The following is an 18,423-nucleotide window of genomic DNA, read 5'->3' on the forward strand; positions in this document are numbered from 1 at the left end:
CCTGGGGGCTTTGGGTGCACCCGCAGGTGGGGATGGGATCTCTCTGGGTCTGCTTTGGGGTTTCTTCCTGTCTCTGTGTTTCTAATTCTCTGCACGCACTCACTGTTTTCTATTTAAACTTTCCATCACTTTTGCAATCTGTCTGAGTTGTTATTTCTGCGCGTGGTGGGGAGGGGGTTTGCCCCAACCCATTACATTTTTGGTGCACCAACGTGGGGTTGGCTGTTGTGCCCACTCTGCAGATCGATTGCAAAATATGGAGAGTTTAAATTTAGTTCTGGGTGTCAGTTTGGGTTTGGCAGTTGGGGGCTCAAGTGATGTTGCCAGGGCGACCGTGTGAGTTCTTGTGGATTGTGGGGGGATAACTGGTGTGCTGCCGGTGGCACGGACCCTCTCCTGCTATTTCAAGCAGAGGTGGTTCTCAACCATCAGGGTACCGCTTGAGAACGCGGAACCTGCCCTTCCTCCGCGGTGGGCAGCAAAGTGGGGAGGGACAGCAGCGAGCAGATCAGAGTCAGGTCCGTTCTCGCTGCGGGGATAGAGCCAGCCACTGCAAGCGGGCGAGCCAGCTCCCGAAACCCTGGGGGGCCGACGGGGACTCCAGATGGAAAGCCATTTTCAAGGGCTCTGAGAACGCGTGTATGGCTTTTGCTGGAGAAGCCGTTTGAGTGCCCGAGGGGTGGAGGTGATTTTGATTCTGTGCCGCAGCGGTAGAGGTGGGCGGAACCCTGCTGTTTGCCGAGCAGCAGCGGTGGCGGACCTGGCTGTGTGCTCGGGCTGCAGTAGGGCCGGCTCCAATCTCTTTCCCCGACATTTTCGGATGAGTTCCGAAAACGGCACCGAGCGCCTGGTTCCACCTCCCTTCTTCTCAGTGAGCTGTGGTGCAGCCCCTCCCTTTCCAGGGGGGTGTGTGCAGCCGGATGCTGTCTTGCCTTGGTACGGGTACGCCTAGTGGGGGGGCGGAGTACCTCAGACATGCATCCGTGTAGTTTTGGACCGCAGTTGGAAGCGGTTGGTTGCGGCACCCTGGATGGATTGAAAAAGGCAGTTGTGGAGTTGGATTGTTTCGACTGGCCTGCCCCAGGGGTGGAGAATATGCCGCCGAGTAAATATAGGTGAGAATAAAGGCTTGGCTGAGAAGTTGTGAGGCTTTTCCAGGTGACCAGGATGTCCAACCAATCCACGGAGAACTTGCACCACAGGAGAATGAGCTCTGCATCGCTGGGAGGTTCCATTGGATGAAGGAAGAAGAACTGGAATGGACAGACACTTGAGCCTGAATGAGAGATTGTTTGGGTGGACACCCAGATGAAGACACGGACTTCGCCGGACATGTCATCAGAAGTTCTTCTGATTTGATGATGTGTTTGGGTGCAGGCATTATGGTATGAAATAAGGGGTGGCTCCTCTCGTAGTTTGGGCTGGGTGCCCTCTGCTACAGGGGCGTTTCCTGTGTCCAGAAGTCCAGCCCAGTGGGTGGACACAGGAAATTAGGTTATTTCCTACCATGATCCCTTGCACCACTATAAGTTTCACGGCGGGGTCTGGCACTTCCTCTTTCCTTCCTCTTCACCACATGGTAACTGGGGGAGAGATCTCCTGGCCATGGGCCTGGTTAGGCCCGAGGCCACGGGGGTGATGGGCAGTCTCAGATCTGGCCAGCTGAGACTAGCTGTCGAGGGTTGGAAGGGAAAGGCCTCCCCCCCCCGGAAAGTGAAGAAAAAAAACTCACAGCTGAATTAGCAAAGCAGTGGATGCTGTATATTAACTAAGCAATATAGGATATGCAGGGGAATATACAGAATTTACAATATATACAAAGATATACAATGAAAAAGCACAGAAATGAGAGTTCCCCCCTCTGCTGAGGGGGTTCCCCACCTCTGCTCCCCCTTCTCTTCCCCTTTCCCCAGAGAGGGTTAGAAAGAGAGAAAAGAGAAAAGAAAAGCAGTGATTAATTAGAAGAAGTTAGGCTGTTACGTGTTAGAAAGTTCTTATATCTTCCCAAGGCCGAGTCTGGCCGAAAGCCCAGAAAGCTGCATGCCACCGAAGGAGGGGGGAAGACAGACTGACCAGAAAAGTGCAGGAATGCCCAGGATACTCTGCTGCACTCCCAGTTCAGACGGTGCTTCCTCCCAATCTACCAATGAAATTAGTTTAGATCTGTCTTTTCGTTTACAAACATCCGACCACCATATTCCCTTTCTTAAGGGGACAGCCTCAAATGGTCACACTAGCCTAGCAGTGGGCGGGGAAGGAGGAGCCCTGGGGGTTTTGGGTGCACCCTCAGGTGGGGATGGGATCTCTCTGGGTCTGTTTTGGGGTTTCTTCTTGTCACTGTGTTTCTAATTCTCTGCACGCACTCACTGTTCTCTATTTAAACTTTCCATCACTTTTGCAATCTGTTTGTCTGAGTCGTTATTTCTGCGCGTGGTGGGGAGGGGGTTTGCCCCAACCCATTACAATTGTGACTTTCTCATCTATAAGTCTATGGATGATATTCTGATTGCAACAAAAGTTACATCTTAAGACAGTGCTCTCTGAGTTTCAGCCCCTGTCAGCAAGCAGACTTGAAAGTCACACCGCCTCAGGCCTTGCAACTTCTCAATTAAGTGGCAATTCACTTGCAAATGCCTCAGAAGCCACGCCCCAGCAGCCAGCAGACTCTTTCCGAGGTGTCAGGGTTAACCATCTCGTTAGGGCCAGACCTTTGCCAGATCATATCAGCAATTGCAGCTTCCTGATAAGGCTTTGCAATTAAGTCAGGATATAGCGATGAAAGAGTGGTCCAGAATCCAGGGCAATAACTCTGATCCTGTGCTTTTCACTACTCAGCAGGGTCTAACAGGGCCACTTGGTTCTTTTGTCGATACCATACCATACATATGGCATTCAATACTAATTCAGACCTGACTCACGATATGAAGGTAAAAATGCTGGATATTTTGGCATTTGACAATGCTAATGAAGAAACTAAACAGGTTCTCAGCATTTTATCAACAGGTGCCACTGTCTCATGACTGCTGGACGCAACGACGAATGAAGCATCGACAAACAGTAACATAGCTAGCCACGGCCATAGACGCAGGCCTGAAACCACCAATACGACCACTGCACAAGGGAAACAACCTGGGTGGAAATCATCGTGCCTCTGAGAAACCTAGGTACCTTAAATCAAATTGCCTGACTGCTGACTCTAAAGTGTCACAGACCTAATCATTTTACTCGAGATTGTGGCAGGCAGGGAAGGTGCTCCCACAGCGCAAATACACCCCGCGCGACGACACCAAACCAGGGTGCTTGGACCACGCCCCCCCCCCCAGCCCCCTCTGCCAGCGCATAGCAGACCTGACAACAGCCGCGTATCACTTTTGAATCCACAAAGTGTTGTCGAGTTCAACTGACACGGTCCTCTGGGTCACAGACCCTGTGCTCTATTAATTGGCAGATTGTCTACCTCTAGACAGGGCATCCTTATAATTCCTGGTTCAATACATTCTGATTATGACTGGGCTATGAAAATTATGCTCTATACCATTGCCCCTCCTGTTAGCATTCTTGTTGGGACAGAAATTGTTCAGCTAATACCATCTGAGTCCCGAGTACCTAAAACTTCTAACAGGATCCAAGGGCAAGAAGGCTCGGGTTCCACCGATATGCCTAATATCTTATTGGCCCTAGAAATCCAAAAGGGAAAACTGGAACAGATTGTATCTATCAGACACCCTTTTGGACAAATTATGCAATTTTCAATGATTATGGATACTGGAGACGATGTCATCATTATACCTTGTCGTAACTGGAATGGTCACTAGCCATTGCTCATGGCAAATGCTGAAGTCGTGTTTAAAAGGTATCCAAACAACCTGGGTTAGCAAAGAGCCAGTGCAATTAGCTTTTAACTACGGCAAATCAATCACTGTAAGACCGTACGTGTTAACTCTTCCAGTTGCTCTTTTGGGCTGAGATGTCTTAAATTTGCTAGGAGCAAAACTTGTTACTGTTCCTTCTCTGTAGCGGCTACTAGTCAGCAACCAACTCTCAAATCAAAATGGAAAACACATAATCCAGTATGGGTGGAACAATGGTCACTCAGACATGATAGGCTGCAAGTCGTTAAGACCCCAATACAGAAAGAATAGCAACTAGAGCACACCTTGCTAGCCACCCTCAACCCACCCCTACCCCCACACCCAGAAAAGGGAGGATTTTCTGGTAAGACTCTTGCCAACCAAAGCTCTGCTCTGATTTAAAGCTACAGTGCTAATTTTTTCATTTCTGATTGCAATGTCCTTAAGAGACTTGTTATTTAGAGTTCTGCTAAGTTTTCCTGGTAAGCATAATGAATGGTAAGCATTTGGTATTTACAGATACCTAGTATCACAGTATAACTAAGGTTGGAAGAGACCTCAAGGATCATTGAGTCCAACCTATAGTACATAGTAATTGTAGTAAGGTGTAAGTACTTAGTAATGAGTTCACATTGTAAGATTTTCTTTTGGTTCGAACCTTCTTAGTTGTGTGCCTAGGCATTTCAAAGGAGCTCCATGTAATATAGTTAAGGTTTCTAGTAAATAGGTATTTGTTTTTAAAAGTATTCCTTAGCTAAGGTAACATCTTTATATTTCCTTCTTAGACATAGACTAGAAAAAATACAAAAAATGAAAAAAAAAAAGGTAAACAAAAAGGTAACAAGTATAAAACCAAAGAAATTTAAACATAGAAATATATAACAAAAGCACAAAAACTCTGGATACACAAAATAGAGTACTAAATAACAGAATAATAATAAAATAGAAGAGCAACAATAAAAACAAAATATTAAAAATTAATATGACACACTGAAAAATCATAAGGATTACTAACACAGAATAGCTATTAACAAAAAATATAAGAATTGTTAGCAAAAAGTAAAAATAAGGATTATCAAGACTACTAGATTAAAACAAACAAAAAACTGTAAAAAGAAAAACTAAAAATTAAAATGAAAAATGATAAAGAATTAATAGAAAAGAAGGTTAAAAAATATAATAAAAAAGCAAAAATAAAAATTAAAATAGAAAACAGATTAAATAAAATACACATGCAAAATAAATAATAATTACAATGAAGAATATAAGATAAAAAAATAAAATATTAAATACTAGATAAGAGAAAAAAATAGAAATTACAAAAAAAAATAAAATAAATAGAAAATAAAAAATTGATTAGAATAACAAATTGAAATACAGATTAAAAAATTACAATAACAAAATAAAAATAAAGAAGGTAAAAAATAAATAAATTTTTAAAATTACAAAAAAGTTACGAATAATAATAAAAATTTAAAGAACAAAGAAAAATTAAAATAGAATACAAAAATAACAAAAATTAATTAGAAAAAATCAAAATTAGATTAAAATTAACAAAACAAAAAAGTTAATAAAAAATAATTTAAAAGTGCAGATTAAAAAAAATAAAGTGCAATGAAGAAAAAAACACATTAAAACAGTATAAAAATAATTTAAAAACAAAAATTAAAATGAATTAAAGATTAAACAAAAGAACTAGATTAAAACTCAAAATATTAAACATATAAAAATAATAAATTCAGAACAGAAAATAATAACAAAAAATTAAACAAAATAAAAAACAAAAAATAATAAAATATATACATTCAAAATAAAATTAAAAAATTAAACTACTCAAATTAGAATTAAAAAGAAAAAATATATAAATAATTTACAAAAAATTGAAATTAAAATAAATTTTAAAAATTAAATAAAAACAATTCAAAACATGGAAAAATAATGACAAAAATATTAAAATTAAACTTAGAAAAAATATATATCTATCATAAAATCAAAACAAAATTAAACCAATTTAATAAAAAATAGACTTAAAAATATTTAAAAATGAAACAAAATTCATTTAAAATTTAAAAATAGCTCACATGAAAAACAAACAAAAAACAGTCAAAATTAGTTACAAATCTGTGGAATCATAGACTTGTGGAATGAGTCAGGGTTGGAAAGGACCACAAGGATCATTTAGTTCCAACCACTGCCATGGGCCTGCCTCACACTGGATCAGGCAGGCTGGAGCCTCGTCCAGCCTGGTCTTAAACACCTCCAGGCATGGGGCCTCGGCCACCTCCTTGGACAACCCATTCCAGGGCTTCACCACTTTCACAGTGAAGAATTTCTTCTTCACATCCAGCCGGAATCTTCCCATCCCCAGCCTTGTTCCATTCTCCCTAGTCCTGTCATTTCCTGACATGCTAGGATGTCCCTCCCCAGCATTCTTGTAGGCTCTCTTCAGATACTGGATGGCCACAATAAGGTCACCTCGAGCCTTCTTTTCTGCTAACTGCAATCATTGCAATAAACAACAGCAGAAGAATCAAGACCATGAGGACACAGCATTTCCCATGAAGTCAAACATCAATCACAATAACTGTTATGATAATCTGGGATCAAACAGCATCAATCAGAAGAATGTACCACAGCATCATGTGAATTAGGACTGAATATTGTGGTTGCTTGATAACTTTGTATTCTCTCTTGTTAATTAAATGTGCCTCTGAATGTAGACATCCTAGAGGATAAAGTTTCATCTTTACATTTTGCTTAGTAGAGATTATTAAAAAAAAAAAGGGGGAAAAGAGAGAATACCCCCATAGCAAAAAAAAATTAGCTCATGGTAACCCCAGAAATGCTGTAACCCTAGAAACATCAACTTTGCAAAGTGCCGTAACCCTCTCATCACAAGACAGCATGAACACGGCACAACTGTCATGAAAATGACAATCATGAGGGTGCTGGAGGGCGGCGGAACTGGCTTCGTGGGCAGCGCCCTGACGCAGCTGCTGCGGGGCCGCGGGTTTTTTTGGGTTTTTTTTTTTTTTAAGGGGACACAGTCTCAAGCTGCGCCAGGGGAGGTTTAGAGGTGAGGAGGAAGTTCTTCACCAAGCGAGTCATTCGTCATTGGAACGGGTTGCCCAGGGAGGTGGTTGAGTCATCGACCCTGGAGACGTTCAAGAGGAGATTGGATGTGGCACTTGGTGCCATGGTCTAGTCATGGGGTCTGTGTTGATAGGTTGGACTCGATGATCCTCGAGGTCCTTTCCAACCTAAAGTTATACTGTGATACTGTGATCAGCAAACCTGCTTAGCACTGACCTCAACGACTGTCACGATAAAGCAAGATGTCAACAGAAAACATCTAACTCATAACTGAGTGTTGTGACTGCTTAACTGTTGTGTGAACATTAAGAGATCAGCATTACTAGGATAAGCAAAAACACATTATTCTGTGTAATTTTATATTGGGCAAGGCAATGAAGCTCTTTTGCCCTCGCTGTTTGCCTGCAAGTTTTCTGTCTGTGAAGCTAGAGCCTGGCCAGATCTACCTTTACAGATTAAAGAAATCTTGCTACCATTAAACAATTCATGATTTTTGACCATCCTAGAGAAAATAAAGATGCAACATAATCCTAAAGCAGATTGTAAAAGACAGTGCTAAGGATTGCATTTGTGCCTCAATCTCTGTGTGCAATGTGTTCAGGCATAATCAAGTCTTCTCTGTCAATAAGAGGAGTGAAATGTAAAGATCGGAACTGTTAAGCTCTAAGTTCTTCTTTACAATGTTTGTTATCTTTGACCATGTATTATGCCATCTCTGTAGAGCATTGTAACTAGTTCAACTTAAGCTTTGCGCCTTGTATGGTTTACATCAGTCTGTTAGACATGCTGCGCTACAGAACTCTTGCTTTTGCTATACAGCTTAGCTTTACCTTGCTTGCTTCTGTGTATGCAAGTAGTATCTTGTATGGGATGAGAATAACTCCCATGACCAGATTACTCAGAAGAACAAAAAGGGGGATTTGTGGCAATGCCAGTGACGAGCAGCGTGAGCAATCTGGCAGTGCAGGCCTAGAGCCTGACATGGTGGTAGGCCATGCTCAGCATAAGGGCAGAGCCAGCTGGCAGTTTAGCAAAACAGTGCTGTGCCTGCAGCATGTAACTAAAACAAGGCACTGGTAGCTATAAACATAGAAAGTTATCTTGGGACAACAGGACATGCACCTGCATCAACAACCTCATTGTGTCATTAGTAGTTGGACCAATAATCTATAATAGTGCGATGTGTGGTCACTCATAGGGAACCAAGGAAGCCATGCCAACAGGGCACTCCGAGTTTATATAAGTTGTAGAAGTTCCCTTGCTACACACTTCTGCCTTTCCTTTCTCCTCTTCTTCTACGCTTTACTTTACTGTGCTATACTCGCACCACAGGCCTGCACCATAGGCCTGCAACACTGGGACAATAAAGGAACAATACTTGATCATATTGGTCAGCCGTATTGATTCCAATCTCCATCGTCTATACAGAAGGGCAAGTTGAAAACTGGTGGAAGGACATAGATCAGAGGGTTGTGGTCAGTGAGGCAGAGTCTAGTTGGATTCTTGTGGCTAGTGGTGTTCCCCAGGGGTCAGTACTGGGTCCAGTTCTGTTCAACATCACAGAATGTTAGGGGTTGGAAGGGACTTCAAAAGATCATTTAGTCCAACCTCCCTGCCAGAGTGGGATCACCTATATCAGATCATCTTAATCAATGACCCGGATGAAGGGACAGATTGTACCCTCTGCAAGTTTGCCCACAATACCAAACTGGGAGAAGGGGCTGACATGCAAGAAGGCTGTGCTGCGATTGAGCATGACCTGGGCATGCTGGAGAGTTGGGCAGGAAAAAAAACTAATGAAATTCAACAAGGGCAAGTATAGAGTAATGCACCTGGAGAAGAACAATCCCACGTATGAATACAAGTTGGGGGCTGACCTGCTGGAGATCAGCCCTAGGGTAAAGGGCCTGGGAGTCCTGGTGAACAACAGGATGACCACAAACCAACAACGGGTCCACATGGCCAAGAAGGCCAATGGCAACCTGGGATTCACTGAGTGTGACTAGTAGGTCGAGGGAGCTTCTCCTCCCCCTCTACTCTGACCTGGTGAAGTGTCACCTGGAATATAACATCTAATTCTGGGCTCCCCAGGTCAAGAAAGACAAGGAGAGAATCCAGCAGAGAGCCATGAATAGAATAGAATAGAATAGAATAGAATAGAATAGAACAGAACAGAACAGAACAGAACAGAACAGAATAGAACAGAATAGATCTTCAAGATCATAGCGTCCAAACCATCAACCAATCCAACCCACCTTAACAACTAAATCATGACACCAAGCACCCCATCAAGCCTCCTCCTGAACACCTCCAATGATGGTGACTCCACCACCTCCACGGGCTGCCCATTGCAATGGGCAATCACTCTCTCTGTATAGAACTTCTTCCTAACATCCAGCCTAAACCATGCTGGCTGGGCCTGATCCCTTGGCCATCCTCTAAGTGCTGTGTGATTGCACTCAGGATGACCTGTTCCATGATCATGCCTGGCTCTGAGGTCAGGCTGACAGGCCTATAATTCCCTGGCACATCCAACCGGCCCTTCTTGTGGATGGGCACCATGTTGGCCAGCTACCAGCCTTCTGGGACCTCTCCAGTGAGCCAGGAATGCTGAAAAATGATGGAGAGTGGCTTGGCCAGCTCATCTGCCAGCTCTCTCAGCACCCTAGGATGGATCCTATCTGGTCCCATGGACTTGTGGGGATCCAAGCTGCTGAGGAGATCTCTAACTAGCCCCTCCTCCTGGAACAGAAGGAAACTGCAGCTCCCTGGCTCCTTCTGCCAGCTCTGCAGGCCAGCTGTCTGGAAGACATTCTGTCCTGCTAGTAAAAATTGAGGCAAAGAAGGTGTTAAGTACCTCTGCCTTTTCCTCATCCTTTGATACAACGTTCCCCTCCATGTCCACCAAGGAGTGGAGGTTGTCCTTGCCCTTCCTCTTTCTATCAATGTATTTATAGAAAGACTTTTTGTTGTCCTTCACAGCAGAGGCCAGTCTAAGCTCCAAATGTGCTTTTGCCTCCCTAATTTTCTTCCTACATGATCTAGCAACATCCTTAAACATTCCATGGGTTGCCTCCCCTTTCTTCCAAAGATGATGCACCCTCTTCTTTTCCCCTTAGTTCTACTAGAATTTCATTGCCCATTCAGCCTGGCCACCTGCCCCAACAGTTCATCTTCTGGCACATTGGCACAGCCTGCTCCTGTGCCTTCAAGAGTTCTTCCTTGAAGCAGGTCCAGCTCTTCTGGACCCCTTTATTTTTAAGGGCTTTATGCCAATGAACCTTTCGAGTTAGTTCCTTGAGTAACCTGAAGTCTGCCCTCTGGAGTTCCAGAGTGGAGGTCTGCCCCTCTTAGCTTGACTGAATACTGAAAATTCAATTATCTCGTGGTCACTGACCCCTAAACACCCTCCAACCACCACATCACCCATCAGCCCTTCCCTATCGATGAAGAGGAGGTCAAGCATAGCCTTACATTACGGCATTGAGTCGATCATCAGTAAATTTGCGGACGACACCAAGCTGGGGGCAGGAGTTGATCTGCTGGAGGGTAGAGAGGCTCTGCAGAGAGACCTCGACAGGCTGGACAGATGGGCAGAATCCAACGGCATGAGATTTAACACATCCAAGTGCCGGGTTCTGCACATCGGCCACAACAACCCCATGCAGTGCTACAGGCTGGGGTCAGAGTGGCTGGAGAGCAGCCAGGCAGAGAGGGACCTGGGGGTGCTGGTTGATGGGTTGATGGTAGGATGAACATGAGCCTGCAGTGTGCCCAGGCAGCCAGGAGGGCCAATGGCATCCTGGCCTGCATCAAGAACAGTGTGGCTAGCAGGAGCAGGGAGGTCATTCTGCCCCTGTACACTGTACTGGTTAGGCCGCACCTCGAGTACTGTGTCCAGTTATGGGCCCCTCAGTTTAGGAAGGATGTTGACTTGCTGGAGCGTGTCCAGAGAAGGGCAACAAAGCTGGTGAGGGGTTTGGAACACAAGCCCTATGAGGAGAGGCTGAGGGAGCTGGGGCTGCTTAGCCTGAAGAAGAGGAGACTCAGAGGTGACCTTATCACTCTCTACAACTACCTGAAGGGGGGTTGTAGACAGGCAGATGTTGGTCTCTTCTCCCAGGCAGCCAGTACCAGAACAAGAGGACACAGTCTCAGGCTGCACCAGGGGAGGTTCAGGCTGGAGGTCAGGAGGAAGTTTTACACAGAGAGAGTGATTGCCCATTGGAATGGACAGCCCGGGGAGGTGGTGGAGTCGCCGTCATTGGAGGTGTTCAGGAGGAGACTTAACAGGGTGCTTGGTTGCATGGTTTAGTTGATTAGGTGGTGTTGGATGATAGGTTGGACATGATGATCTTGAAGGTCTCTTCCAACCTGGTTTATTCTATTCTAGTCACTGAATCCTTACCCCTGGTAGGCTCACGCAGCACCTGGGATAAGAAGCTGTCCTCCATGCACTCTAAGAACCTCGTAGACTGCCTCCTCTCTGATGTGTTGAGATCCCAGCAGATATCAGGCAGGTTCAAGTCACCCATGAGAACAAGGTCCGGAGATCTTGAGACAGCCTTAAGCTGCCTATAGAATGACTCATCAACATCTTCCTCCTGGTTGGGTGGTCTATAACAGACTCCAACCAGGTGTCTGCCCTGCTGGTCTTCCCTCCAGTTCTCACCCACAAGCACTCAACCCCATCGTCCCTGATCTCCAGCTCAATGGCATCTAGCACCTCCCTGATGTACAGGGCCACCCCTTCTTCCTTGCCTGTCTCTCCTGAAGAGCCTGTAGCTGTCAATTGCAGTGCTCCAGTCATGTGAGTCGTCCCACCATGTCTCTGTGATGGCAACTACATCATAACTTTCCTGCTGCAACAAGGCTTCCAGCTTCTCTTCTTTGTTACCCATGCTTTGTGCATTAGTGTATGTGCACTTCAGCCGGGCTGCTGGTTTCACCTCTGGCTCTAGTTTATCACCCCCAGACTCCTGCCTGAGGGGACTGGTTTCAGCCCCTTCCCCCTTTGAATCTAGTTTAAAGCCCTATGAATGAGACCTGCCAATTCCCTTCCCAGAATCTTTTTCTCTTTGGTGGACAGGCCATTCTCGTATACTGTGACCTTTCCCCTCCTCTGGGACAGATGTACTTCATCTGCTGCCAGCTGACCTGGTGCAGTAGAAAGTTCTCTTAAATTAGGGGACTGGAACATCTACCTTACAAAGGAAAGGTCAAGAGAGCTGGGTCTACTTAGCCTGAGAAAGCAGAGACTGAGATCTGATTAACACTTATAAATATGTAAAGGACAAGTGTCAGGAGAACGGAGCAAAAACTTTTCAGTGGTGTCCAGTGATGGGACAAAGGGCAATGGACATAAACTGGAACACAGGAGGTTCCACACAAAGGGGGGGGAAAAAAAACTTCACTTTGAGGGTGGCAGTGCACTGGAACAGGCTGCCCAAAGGGGTTGTGGAGTCTCCCTCTCTGAAGGCATTCAAAACCCACCTGGATGTTGTTCCTGCGTGATCTATTCTGAGTGATCCTGCTCTAGCAGGAGGGTTGAATTAGATGATCTTCAGAGGTCCCTTCCAACCCCTGCCATTCTATGATCTCCTAGCTATGTCAGGAAAGATTGAGGGAAGTTTGGTAGGTAACTGCAGTGGTTGCTTCAAAATAACAAAGACATAAGAACTTCTTGTGCAGTTCACTCAATTTTTCTTTAAAAACAACCACCATGGAGCAATGATGCAAGCCATCCCCTTGGTCCCTGCTCAGCTATAGACAAGGCTTCACTCTCTCCGAGGCAGAGGCGACCCAGGCACTCACGCCCTACCGAACAGGGCAAGGAAGGGCGTACGTAAGGTGTCGCACTGCTAAGGAGCGGAAAAGGTCTGTCACTGCCCATGACGGGTACGAGGCGCCGCCGCGACCTGCCTCTTGCAGTCCTCACGGGCCCGAAAGTCCGTGGAGCTCTCAGAGACTCGCCTCCGTCCCACCGGAACTCCTCACGGCCACCCGCCGCCTCTGAACTTCAGCCCACACACCCCTGCGGTCGGCTGCAGCCTCCCGTCTACCCGTTACAGCCCCGTTGACGTGCGCTGATGGCAGTTAGCGCGACTCTCGACAATCGTAAGGCAGCGGCAGTACCCGCCCCAGGCGAAAGAGCCAATGAGCGCCCGGCGAGTACCAGGAGCGGGAGAAGACGGAAGGCCTAGCCAACACCGAATGCTCACTGGGCACGGGCGCTCCGAGAACGGCGCGGAAAATTGCTGACAGGCACGAGTAACCCATGGAGGCGCCCCCGATAAAGAAACCCCACCGGTGCCAGCCTGACCCATGCATTTAGCAGTACCATCACCTCATTAGTCGTTGTTGCGTCATCAAAGCGCGCATTAAATCGATCCTTTTTCAATTCCCGGCTGGATCACGCCCCGGCAGCGTGGCTCTCCGCAGGGCGGGGAAGCGGTTCCGCTAGATACTCACCGCGAGAAGTTCCACGCCTTGGCGCTTTTACTTCACCGGTTACTGCTTCCTGCTCCCTAGCACGTTGAAATGCGGAGCAACCGCTAGCCAATAGCGACTCGCATTCCCGACCTGCACTACGCGGTGGAAATGACGGCAGTCACCTTTCACACGACAGATTGTGCAGGCGTCGGGGGGCGCGGTTCAACTCCTCGGTGCATTCTGGGAGTTGTAGTCTATGTACGTGCGTCAGCACTGTGCGGTTGTGGGTGGGGAGTTGGTATTGAGAGTTGTTGTTGAGTGGAGCTGGGCCTGGACCAAACGAGCTGCTTCCCCAGAGCAAATACATCTCTGTGTTGTTGGCACTCCTTAAAGACAAGACGGCCCTCACTGTGTTATGGAAATTACTCATGCCAGGCACCATAACAAGATTCAACTCTAGGTTTCTGCTCAATTAATAAGCCAAAAGAAGACTCTTCTATAAAGTCCTTATTAGTAATACTAGATCTTGAGCTGTGTGTTTCCAAAGAGGAACCTCAAACATAAAATCCCTGGGCAATTTTCCACTTGAAATCTAAATTCCCCAGCCCTGATGCTACACTTTGGACCAGTAGTAATATTAGGGTGTGGTGTCTTCCTATTCTTCACTGGGTCCTGTCATTGTCTCTAGATGAGCTATATCTTTTATTATCTCGAAGGTTGCAGCTTCTCTTAATGAATGTAGCTTCTTTAGCTTCTGGCTTGAACTGGCTCTGGGGCCTTCTTTTACTTGATTAGGTAAAAGTTCAACATATCTAGGTGAAAGTTCACAGCTTGTGGCTTAAGGCTTCAGCAAATTTAGCAAATGATGTTAAGTGAGTTACGTTAAACAGGTTCTATAGAAGTAGTATACCAAATTGCACAACTGTGAGATCAAAACAAATACATGGGTATGTGAGGAATGAACTCACTGCTGAAATTTATAACCAGTTTATTATAAAATAAAGGCAACACAGCGTTGGGCGCATAGTGAATTTGCTAGAGGCGCACCATAACAACATGAGTTGAGCTTATATAGATGGCAAACATACATATTCATATATTCCCCAGCATGCTCCCACCCCTCTCCATCAGGACTGGGACAAAACCTGCACTTTTGACCTGGCCAGTCTTTAGACATGTCGACGCCTCACCTTTCTCTCCCAATACACAAGAATGAACCCCACACAATACAGACCACAACCAACCCAACGATCGAACCCCACTGTCCCCAATAATTCCCCTTGCAAAAGCCAAATTCTTCTGAGCCTGGAGTCACTACTGGCCCAGAAGAATAGTGAAGAGGTGATTGGGAACAGTCAGCATGGCTTTGCCAAGGGCAAATCCTGCCTGACCAACCTGGTGGCCTTCTATGAGCAGGTGACAAAATTACTAGATGAGGGGCGAGCAACTGATGTCGTTTACCTGGACCTGAGCAAAGCCTTTGACACTGTCCCGCACCACATCCTGGTCTCCAAACTGGTGACACATGGGTTTGATGGGTGGACCACTAGATGGATAAGGAACTGGCTTGATGGCCACACCCAAAGAGTGGCTGTCAATGGGTCCATGTCCCAGTGGAGGCCAGTGACAAGCGGAGTCCCTCAGGGATCAGTCCTGGGACCTGTCTTGTTCAACATCTTTGTGGGTGACATGGACAGTGGCATTGAGTGCACCCTCAGCAAGTTTGCTGATGACACCAAGCTGTGTGGTGCAGCAGACACGCTGGAGGAAAGGGAGGCCATCCAGAGGGACCTGGACAGGCTGGAGAGGTGGGCACAAGCCAACCTCATGAAGTTCAATAAGAGCAAGTGCAGGTTCCTGCATCTGGGTGGAGGCAATCCCAGGCACAAATCCAGGCTGGGCAGTAACTGGCTGGAAAGCAGCTCTGAGGAGAGAGACTTGGGGGTGCTGGTGGACGAGAAGCTCAACATGAGCTCTCAGTGTGCACTTGCAGCCCGCAAAGCCAATCAGATCCTGGGCTGCATCAGGAGAAGTGTGGCCAGCAGGTTGAGGGAGGTGATCCTCCCCCTCTACTCAGCCCTGGTGAGACCCCACCTGGAGTACTGTGTCCAGTTCTGGAGCCCCTATTACAAGAGGGATGTGGAGGTGCTGGAACGTGTCCAGAGAAGGGCCACGAGGATGATCAGAGGGCTGGAGCACCTCTCCTATGAGGACAGACTGAGGGAGTTGGGGCTGTTCAGTCTGCAGAAGAGAAGGCTCCGAGGTGACCTAATTGTGGCCTTCCAGTATCTGAAGGGGGCCTACAGGAAGGCTGGGGAAGGACTTCTCAGGATCTCAGGTAGTGATAGGACTAGGGGGAATGGAATGAAGCTGGAGGTGGGGAGATTCAGGCTAGATGTGAGGAGGAGCTTCTTCACCATGAGAGTGGTGAGACCCTGGAATGGGTTGTCCAGGGAGGTGGTTGAGGCCCCGTCCCTGGAGGTGTTTAAGAGCAGGCTGGATGAGGCTCTGTCCAGCCTGATCTAGTGTGGGGTGTCCCTGCCCATGGCAGGGGGGTTGGAACTAGATGATCCTTGTGGTCCCTTCCAACCCTGTCAGTGAGAAGGTGAGCTCCGCTCCTCAAGCTGCCTCCTCTCTCTTCCACCACGCGCTGGGTTCTGTTTGGTTTGCACGCAGTCTCCGCGGCAACCCCTCCCCCAGCTACGTCACTGCCCTCGGGCAGGTATGCAATCCGAGCCCCCTGCCCCTCCTCCTCTCTTCAGAAAGTCCCGAGCCACCAGCCCCTTACCGCCTGAAAAGCAAGGGAATCAAAGCCAAAAGCCAAACTCCCAGAGCTGCGCTCCTCAAGCTGCCTCCTCTCTCTTCAGCCACGCGCTGGGTTCTGCGCTTTTCTAAGTTTTAGTAGGTCTAATTACTAATTCAGCCTGTTTACCATAACTAATGTTGGAGGAGAATTTATCCACACCTGGGGACATGGTCTTAAGATTTTGATTGGACTCCTTATACAAAAATAGGGTTGGGATCAAGATTAGGCTCCACCAGTATATGTTAACTCTGCCTCCTCAGCCTACTGGGTTGCAACCAGCAGCCGGGTATGGTATCTTCTTGGCAGCAGTTACATTCTTCAGGAACCTTCCAGATCCCTTTAAGATTTTAGATTCCGGTTAGAGTCTCTTCCCAGCAGTCAGGATAAAATACTCCTTGATTATAACAAATACCATTTCTTACAACACTCTAAAACATTTACATGTTACCCATCCCCAATGATATCAAGTCCCAGGATGTTTTATACACAGAATGAAAATGGGGGCTTTCCTTGATGTTTACTTTGCAATGCAGATTCGATGTCACATAATGTCAGATATTTCAAAAGGTGGGTTTGCTCTTTCTCAAGCCCACAGTTAAAATTTCTTATTGTTTACACAGCTAATGATTATTAGTTTATACAATGGATACATTCTACGAGAATTACATATTCCTAAATGTTCCTAAATTAGTGTGGTATCACTGTTATGCCAGCACAGAAGATGAAGCCTCAGGCAATCTAAATCTCTTTCAGGATCAGATGAAGGAAATGGGGCCTGTTGAGGGGCCAGCAGAAGAACCATGCTGCCCTCACTATAGCTGTAGGGATGGAGTGGCATCACAGCCCCTGAGGAGCCACCATGACTCCCACCCGGTGCTGACACTCGAAAGAACGAGGTTTCGCCCTCACGTGTCCAAGGAGCATTTAAACTTTGATTTAATTGCAGCTTTATTAGCCGCTCGAGAACAAGTGTCCCTGTGCCGGGCTCATTGCGTTCCCTGAGATAATTTCTGGTAAGAATAAACCTTTACTTAGAATAAACCAAACCAGGTTGGGAGAGACCTTCAAGATCATCGCGTCCAAGCCATCAACCAATCCAACCCACCTAAACAACTAACCCATGGCACCAAGCACCCCATCAAGTCTCCTCCTGAACTCCTCCAATGACGGCGACTCCACCACCTCCTTGGGTAGCCCATTCCAATGGGCAATCACTCTTTCTGTATAGAACTTCTTCCTAACATCCAACCTGAACCTCCCCTGGCACAGCCTGAGACTGTGCCCTCTTGTTCTGCTACTGGCTGCCTGGGAGAAGAGACCATCATCCGCCTGCCTACAACCTCCCTTCAGGTAGTTGTAGAGAGTGATAAGGTCACCCCTCTGCTCCTGCTGGCCACACTGTTCCTGATGCACGCCAGGATGCCATTGGCCCTCTTGGATGCTTGGGCACACTGCAGGCTCATGTTCAGCCTACCATCAACCAGTACCCCCAGGTCCCTCTCTACCTGGCCGCTCTCCAGCCACTCTGACCCCAGCCTGTAGCTCTGCATGGGGTTGTTGTGGCCAATGTGCAGAACCCGGCACTTGGATGTGTTAAATCTCATGTTGTTGGACTCTGCCCATCTGTCCAGCCTGTCGAGGTCCCTCTGCAGAGCCTCTGTACCCTCCAGCAGATCAACTCGTGCCCCCAGCTTGGTGTCATCAGCAACTTTACTCATGATCGACTCAATGCCCTCATCCAGATCATCAATAAAGATGTTAAAGAGCACAGGGCCAAGCACTGATCCTTAGGGCACACCACTAGTGACTGGCCGCCAGCTGGATGTGGCACCATTCACCACCACTCTCTGGGCTCGGCCCCCCAGCCCGTTCCTAACCCAATGCAGTGTGCTCCCGTCCAAGCCATGGGCTGACAGCTTGGCCAGGAGTTTGCTATAGGGGACGGTGTCAAAGGCCTTGCTGAGGTCCAGGTAGACTACATCCACAGGCCTCCCCACATCCACCAGGAGGGTCACCTGATCATAGAAGGAGATCAGGTTGGTCAGGCAGGACCTGCCCTTCCTAAATCCATGCTGGCTGGGCCTGATCCCTTGGCCATCCTGTCAGTGCTGTGTGATTGCACTCAGGATGACCTGTTCCATGATCTTGCCTGGCACTGAGGTCAGGCTGACTGGCCTATAATTCCCTGGCTCATCCAACTGGCCCTTCTTATGGATGGGCACCACGTTGGCCAGCTTCCAG

The 18,423-nt window shown here is 47.1% G+C and overlaps 1 protein-coding gene across 2 annotated transcripts in view; it reads right to left on the reverse strand.

The window, feature by feature from the left end:
- ZNF131 (zinc finger protein 131) overlaps positions 1 to 13,520 on the reverse strand; it is a 79,968-nt gene extending 66,448 nt beyond the window's left edge. Inside the window, exon 1 of one of the 2 annotated variants that reach the window (XM_068155397.1) lies at positions 13,416 to 13,520. The gene's annotated coding sequence lies outside the window, so the exon portion shown is untranslated. The remainder of the gene's footprint in view (positions 1 to 13,415) is intronic. The other variant, XM_068155398.1, reaches the window with a different exon arrangement.
- Between the last annotated feature and the right edge of the window lie 4,903 nt (positions 13,521 to 18,423).

This window comes from Melanerpes formicivorus, unplaced genomic scaffold (genome assembly GCF_026170545.1).
Source record: "Melanerpes formicivorus ecotype bairdi unplaced genomic scaffold, bMelFor1.0.p_v2 SCAF_31, whole genome shotgun sequence".
Taxonomy (NCBI): domain Eukaryota; kingdom Metazoa; phylum Chordata; class Aves; order Piciformes; family Picidae; genus Melanerpes; species Melanerpes formicivorus.